Source organism: Canis aureus, chromosome 16 (genome assembly GCF_053574225.1).
Source record: "Canis aureus isolate CA01 chromosome 16, VMU_Caureus_v.1.0, whole genome shotgun sequence".
Taxonomy (NCBI): Eukaryota; Metazoa; Chordata; class Mammalia; order Carnivora; family Canidae; genus Canis; species Canis aureus.
The window spans coordinates 45434064-45441345 of record NC_135626.1 but is presented as its reverse complement, the minus strand read 5'-3'; the positions used below and the strand labels follow the sequence as shown (position 1 = coordinate 45441345).

The 7282-nt window shown below is 47.2% G+C and overlaps 1 protein-coding gene across 9 annotated transcripts in view; it reads left to right on the top strand.

Annotated features, from left to right (window-relative positions):
* ARSG (arylsulfatase G) overlaps nt 1-7282 on the top strand; it is a 108104-nt gene that overhangs the window by 27787 nt on the left and 73035 nt on the right. The window contains exon 1 of one of the 9 annotated variants that reach the window (XM_077853685.1): nt 1112-1240. The exons of the other annotated variants lie outside the window; for them this stretch is intronic. The gene's annotated coding sequence lies outside the window, so the exon portion shown is untranslated. Of the gene's footprint in view, nt 1-1111; nt 1241-7282 lie in introns of those variants that run through there. 9 annotated transcript variants of the gene reach the window in all.

The following is a 7282-nucleotide window of genomic DNA, read 5'->3' as shown; positions in this document are numbered from 1 at the left end:
TGAATAATTGAGAAAGTCACATCTGAGTATTTGACCAGAGTGAAAGCACAGTTCTCTGGGGAGGCATTACTGCAATGATCATCACACGAATACTAAATTGCTATTATTTTAATATTAGTCCTTTTATTGATTTTTTTGCATGTTTTCTTTTTTTCCAACACTGTATTAAATGCCATACATACATGTGATCTTTTATTTTTTTAATATTTTATTTATTTATTTATTTATTTATTTATTTATTTATTTATTTGAGACACACAGAGGCAGACAGAGGTAGAGGGAGAAGCAGGCTCCCTTTGGGGAGCCATATGTGGGACTCAATCCCAGGGCTCTGGGATCATGACCTGAGCCAAAGGCAGATGCTCAGCCACTGAGCCACCCAGGTGTCCCCATGTGATCTAACTTTAACCTCATTCTGCAGGGGTAACATTCTGCCGTTGACACTATCCCCATTTTACAGATGAGAGTTGTCGAGGCACAGAGCACCAGAGGGATTCACCCAAGGTTTCACAACTTTTATAGACACACCCTGGCCCTTTTTGCTGCAGAACCTCATCCAAAGATGACATCTGTCACCTGCATTTGGGGAACAGAGAGGAGGTTGGAAACCCAGTCTCTCTCCGGTCTTGCCAGCCACAAGCCAGTGACTTTTGCTCGCCCTGGTTAGAGGCTGGCTCCACCTTGGTCCCTTTCCTAGTGAGACCAAGCGTGAAAACCCCTGCTTTTTTCACTCCTCCCGAGAAAGCAAAGAGAGGGAAAGCACTGCATTACCATGCTAATCAAAACCCCCCCAAACAAAACTAACTCTGTTTAGTTCTAAATGCGAACAAAAGAACCCTTGGAGTCTGGACGACAGAACCAGAAAAATCAGGATTTGAAGTTTAGGGTTCAGCTCCCCTTTTAGCATCTTCTCTTGTGTCTGCCATAAGCCCAGTGGCAGCAGAGCCCCTCCGGTGCTTCATTTACAGTGGGCAAGGCTGTGATGATGCCCTTAAAAGTCCCTCAACATCTTCTGGGGAAATAAATTGGCTCCTGAGGCTATCCCCTCTGCTCTCTCTTTCTAGCCATCTTGCTTTGGGTCATTTGCATGAGAACAGATTCCTTTGTGCAAAGTTGGCCAGCCTGTTCTCTGTCTACGTTTATAGCCCTTCTAGTCTTCATGTTGGGTTGCTAGGCAGATATGACCCTGGCTTGCAAATAAGCTCACTGCATTTACCAGCCCGTGAGAACTTAAACTTGGGTAAGTAGACTGAAAAGAATCCTGTGTGGACCTCAGAGAGGAGCAGCCTGCTTTTAAGGGTCTGGGTCTTCAGAGCAGCCATGAAGAGGGGCAGCATTTGAGGGGATTCCTATGAGGAGGTGTTGGTCACCCCCCCCCCATTCACCCCCCCTTCCTGTTTCTGCACCACCACCCACTATCTCACCTGAGGGCCTGTGCCAGGTGGTGGGGTGGGAGTGAGGGTGGGGAATGGGAACCATGTGTATTTGAAGCAAATTATTGCTTGAAAACGTTAATATCTGCTTCTCCAGACAGCAGAGAAACCCACAAACTTCCGTGTAGAAATTCCAGGTAGATGTGTTGGGCTTATCTTGTGGGTTGGGGAGCCTCCTCTAACCCCCACATTTAACAGTTTGAGGGAAGGCAGAACGCTTCAAATGAGAACGCATTCTCCCAGGGTGTGTGTGTGTGTGTGTGTGTGTGTGTGTGTGTGTGTGTGTCTGTGCAGATTTGCCAAGGGACCTGAGGCACAGATAGTTTTAGGGCAGTCGGGTTTCAGAACATGAGCTCTCTGCGAAAGCCAATTTGTCTGAGAACCCACTGTGGGGCAGGCCTAGCGCTGGGTTAGTCTTGCATGGTTGGCTTCTCCAGCATAACCAGAGCCAGGATCTCACCACGGTGCACTGTTCCAGCTGAAAACATCTCTGGGGGGAGCATTGAAATACTGTGTCAGGGAGGCCTCTTTGTTCAAGTCAGTATGTCCCATCCCCCAGTCCATCTTGTAAAGATGCTTTGGCAGTAGTAATAGCTTGTCCAGATATACCACATATGTTGTTCGATGATAAATGATCACTTATAGTAATAATTGTGATAATCATTCAACCCAGAAGGGATTTTTTTGACCTTGAGATGTAAATAACAAAATTTCAATTAGTACACAAAATCTGTGTTCAGAGACCTAGGATCATTAAGTAATTTTTTTCATTAAATAATTTTGAACATACAAGTATATCGTATTGAGATAGAATGGAAATACAGTTTTGAAAAAGAGAAAAATGAAACGATAGGAAATTTCTGACCTAATGAGAAGTGTTCCCATGTAATTTTTAAATGAGTGATGATGGTTTTTCTATTACTCTGATGTTTATCTTACGCTGGATACATTTGAAAGAGTGGTTTAAAATAGTTTTACTGAAAAAAAAATGAAATCGTTTTACTGTAAAAGTAAAAACCATTTACTGTAAAAGTAAAAAACAAACATTTACAGATACAATTGAAACAATATCTTTTGCAGCTAACATGAAACATTGAACATAACTTAAAACTGCATGAGGGTGGGGGCGCCTGGGTGGCTCAGTTGGCTAAGCATCTACTTTCGGCTCAAGTCATAATCCTGGGGTCCTGGGATTGAGCCCCACATTGGGCTCCCTGCTCAGCGGGGAGTCTGCTTCTCCTTCTTTCTCTGCCCCCCCCCCCGGCCGCTCATTCTCTCTCTCTCTCTCTAAAATAAAAAAATAAAATTTTAAAAACAAAAACACTGCATGGTATGGACTGAATGTGGGCCCCCAGCAGCCCCCAAATTCAGATATTGAAACCCAAACTCCAATGTGATAGTATTTGGAGATGAGTCTCTGGGAAGTGATTAGGTTAGATGAGGCCATGAGGGTGGGGCCCCAAGGATGGAATTAGTGACCTTAAAAGAACACAGCCTTGGGGGACACAGTGAGAAGGCAGATGTCTGCAAGCCAGAAACAGAGCCCTCCCCCAACCGTGCTGGGCTTCCAATCCCAGGCTTCCAGCCACTAGAACTGTTGGAAAATGGGTTTCTATTGTATAAGTCACCCAGTCTCTGGCGTTTTGTTAACAGCAGCCTGTGCTGACTGACCCCGAGAGGGTTTATTGTTTTTTCCAAAGTCTTTAGAGGATACCCAAGCAAAAAAATCTGCAGGCCACTGTAGGACAAGAAAGCTGTGGTCCCCACCCTCTTGGATAAATTCTCCTTGGGGTGAGAAAACAAACCTGAGAGTCACCACAGTGAGCCTCGCGAGGCCAGCTTGGGGCTGTGTAATTGAGAGGTACTATGTAAAGCACACGTGGGCATCGGCTCTAGACCTTGAATCCCAGGTCTGCTCTTGACTAGTTGAGCAAATTACTGAACCTCTGTGTACCTCGGTCAGCTCATCCGTGAAAGGGGGGATAATAATACTGCCTAGGGGGGATCCCTGGGTGGCTCAGCGGTTTAGCGCCTGTCTTTGGCCCAGGGCACGATCCTGGAGTCCTGGGATCGAGTCTCACGTTGGGCTCCTGGCATGGAGCCTGCTTCTCTCTCCTCCTGTGTCTCTGACTCTCTCTCTCTCTATCATAAATAAATAAATAAATAAATAAATAAATAAATAAATAAATCTTAAAAAAAATACTGCATAGGGCTGTCATGTGGGGGGCTTAACGTTGTGTTGCTAGGTTAACTGAGTTACCATGTGTAAGGAGCTTAGCAGGTTAGTGATGTGCCTGGATCATGATGAGGTTCCTTAACTCTTGGCTGGAGGGCTGAGGCCTCTAGAGAAACCTAGAACCAGGAAAGACCTTACAAGGACTGGCAAGGGGGACAAGGAGGGGAAGGAGTGAACAGCAAAAGGTGCTGAGTTTGGGAACCAGAAGGTCCCCTCCCCATCCATGGCCTCTGATGATCTGATCTCGATCATGCCTGGTTACCATTCAGCCCAGCGTTGATGATGCATCACTGGGTACGTCTCGTTAACTCTGGAGGGAGTTTTACTTGATGTCAACCCTGATATTTGTTCTTAGCCTTCTCAGTCTTGATAGTCACTGCTCCTCTGGTTTTGCCATCCTCTTACTACTTAAAAAGAGAGAATGTCACCTCGAGGAGGTCTCTAAAGACCGTCTGAAGCCTGTTGTAAAGATCCTCACCACAAAAGAAAAATCAGGATCGTCAGAATAAAGTGATCTTCATCACATTGCTTTCAGGAGTGAGTACTTGCCGTGTTAAAAGCTTAAGACACGGGTGCCAGGCACGAAGTCTAATTGGCCGTGTTGGAAAGCGTGTGGGACCACTAGGTTTTGCCCCGATTATATCAGGCTTTCTTTGGATGGTTGTTGGAGTTGCTCCACCCACCATGTTGCTCAAGGCCAAGGAATAAAAACCTGCTCTCCTGCTACGTTTCTTGCCTAAAGGGAGATGCTGGCTCTCCCCCCTTCTTGTCTAAACACGCACAGCCTGTCCTGCTGCTCCCTGGAACAATACACAGTGTTAGGCTTCGATTTTAACCCATTAGGACCTGTGCATCCGCTCATTTCCAGATGGCTGGGGGACAGGGGATGGTTCTTGGAAGCTGGAAGTCTGCTCCAGGCTGCCCTATGGACATGAGGCCAGGAGGGGCCCTGTCCTGCCGTGGTTGGTGGAGGGCTCTGGCCTCCTCGGGGGAGCCCACATGCTTGGTAGGAGTCTGCGGTGCAACTGGAGGCAGGGAGTGTCCATCCTTCCTTCCACAGCCATAGCTCTTCCATCTGGGCCATCTCTGCTCATCACAGCCCACTCACGAGCCCTGATGAATGTGGTTGTTTCCCAGGCCCCAAAACCACACCCCAGAGAACGCCGTCCCTCCTCTCCGACTGTTTACTGTCTAGTTCACAAGACAGGACACACGTGTCATCATTACCTAAAGCAGCATTTCCACAGGTGCGCTTTTACGAGGGAGGAAGCGGAGCTCACAAAGGCCATCTGAGGTTAGGGACATGATGAGGCTGAGCTGAGCTTTCTGGGCGGGACAGAGCGGGCTTGGCCATCGTTGATCATGTTTGATGCATTTGTTCAGCAAACATATTTTTAAAAATATTTTATTTATTTATTCATGAGAGACAGAGAGAGAGAGAGGCAGAGATGCAGGCAGAGGGAGAAGCAGGCTCCACGCAGGGAGCCCGCTGTGGGACTCGATCCCGGGACTCCAGGATCACGCTCTGGGTCGAAGGCAGGCGCTAAACCGCTGAGCCACCCAGGCGTCCCTCATTCAGCAAATATTGATTGGACTTCCTCTGGGCCGGGTACCAGGATTATGCAGCCCGTAAAGCACATAGACATTCCTGTCCTTATGCACCTTACAGCCTAGACTTGTGACTTCTCTGGCTGGAGCACCTAGCCCAGGGCCAGGGGCAAATCTTTTTTTTTTTTTGTTTTTTTGTTTTTTTCGTATTTCTGATATTAACATGTGACTCCCACTTTTCGTTGGCATCCAAGGGGGGATTTCCTTCATACCCACTCTGCGTCTCGGTTTGACCCCCTACTGTTAAACTGTCTAAAACCAGATTTGCTGGCAGGTAGGTGGAGTATTCCAAAGACCATGTCGACTGTCACCGAGTCTCCCCCGGCACAAGGACCTAGCTCAGGTTTGGCCAAAACCGCACAGACCACCATGGGACTGTGTGGCGAGGAACTACAGTTTGGAGCTCTGAATACACAAACCAGAAGGACTCTTCTCTTTCTCTTTGGCCCATTTGCGACCCTGGTGTTTATGGCTGCGGGATCTACGAGGAGGACACGCTGGCAAACGGTTATGGCCAAGACGGCCAATGGCTACAGGGAGTCGAGATTTCACCATCGACCCTCAGAATAGTTTTGCTTCATATCAATTTTAGTGATGCTTTGGGCTTTCTAGAACTTTTTCAAAGCGTTCTCATATTTGTGACCATCTGTTTCTCTCAACACAACAGAGGGGCGGGATAACAGTGGCCAATGTTTCGGAACACTTATGGACAGCAGACACTTGTGTTGGATTATTTCATCCTCGCGTTGTGTTTGGGGTGGAGGAAGTTGACTGTGGCTTTGTTTTTCAGGGAAGTGGGTAAACTGAGGCAGAGAGTTTGTTTTTCATTTTTTCTGTTTTGTTTTGGTGGGGGTTTGTTTGTTTGTTTGGTAGGTATCCAAAATCACACAGGTAGGAAATGACTATGCTGAATCCTGGGTGCACGTTCTTCTGGAGACAGGTCACCACATCCCCCAAATCGATTTCCAAAAGGCAAATTTGCCCAGTAACTGCTTCACTGGATCTCTCCTTACTTCCTATGCCCTGAACTCCGCCTCAGAGGTTCTTGGTTAGAGCTTAGCTGGAATCTGTGTTGGTTGGCTCGGGCTGCCGTAACAAAACACCACACACTGCGGGGCTTACACAACAGAACCGTATTTGTCGCAGTTCTGGAGGCGGGGAAGGCTTAGATCAAGGTGCCAGCTGATTTGGTGCCTGGCAGAGGGCTCTTTTCCTGACTTGCAGAAGGCCACCTTCTTGCTGTGTCTTCACCCGTCACCCGTCAGAGAGAAAGACCCAGCTCTCTAGTTTCTTTTTTTTTCTTTTAAAGATTTTTATTTATTTGTTCATGAGAGACACAGAGAGAGGCAGAGGGAGAAGCAGGCCTAATGCAGGGGATCTTGATGCGGGACTCGATCCCGGAACTCCAGGACCATGTCCTGAGCTGAAGTCAGACGCTCAATCACTGAGTTACCCAAGTGTACCTCCGGTCTCTTCTTATAAAGGGACTAGTCCCATCGGGAGTGTCCCACCCTCACGACTTCATCCGCCCCAATCCCCTCCCCAAAGGCCCCATCTCAATACCATCACATGGTGGTTAGGGCTTCAACATACACATCTGGGGAGGACACGAATATTCCATTCATTAGAGAATCCCGCATGTTTCATTATAGAGGTGGAATAAACCCTGGGAAATCATAAATCTGCAAAAATAGGAAAGATAGCACGTGGCATTTAGTAGAAAGCTTCCAATTCTCATGCAGGGAAAAGTGAAAGTTTGCCACACGGACCACTGATCGATCTTAACATGACAGGGAGAAGGACAGGTGTAGGAGGTGGGCCTGCCAAAAAAAGTCAAACCTGGATCAGATCTCACCATTAGATCTACAAGTCAGTTAACAGGGAATTGGGGGCTCAGGGACATTTTAAACCACACCATGGGTGCAATCAAGTCCAAAATAGAAATGTTATGGGACAAACAACCGAATTTATTTACAAATATGTTCCAGGGAAGAGAGAGGAGGAA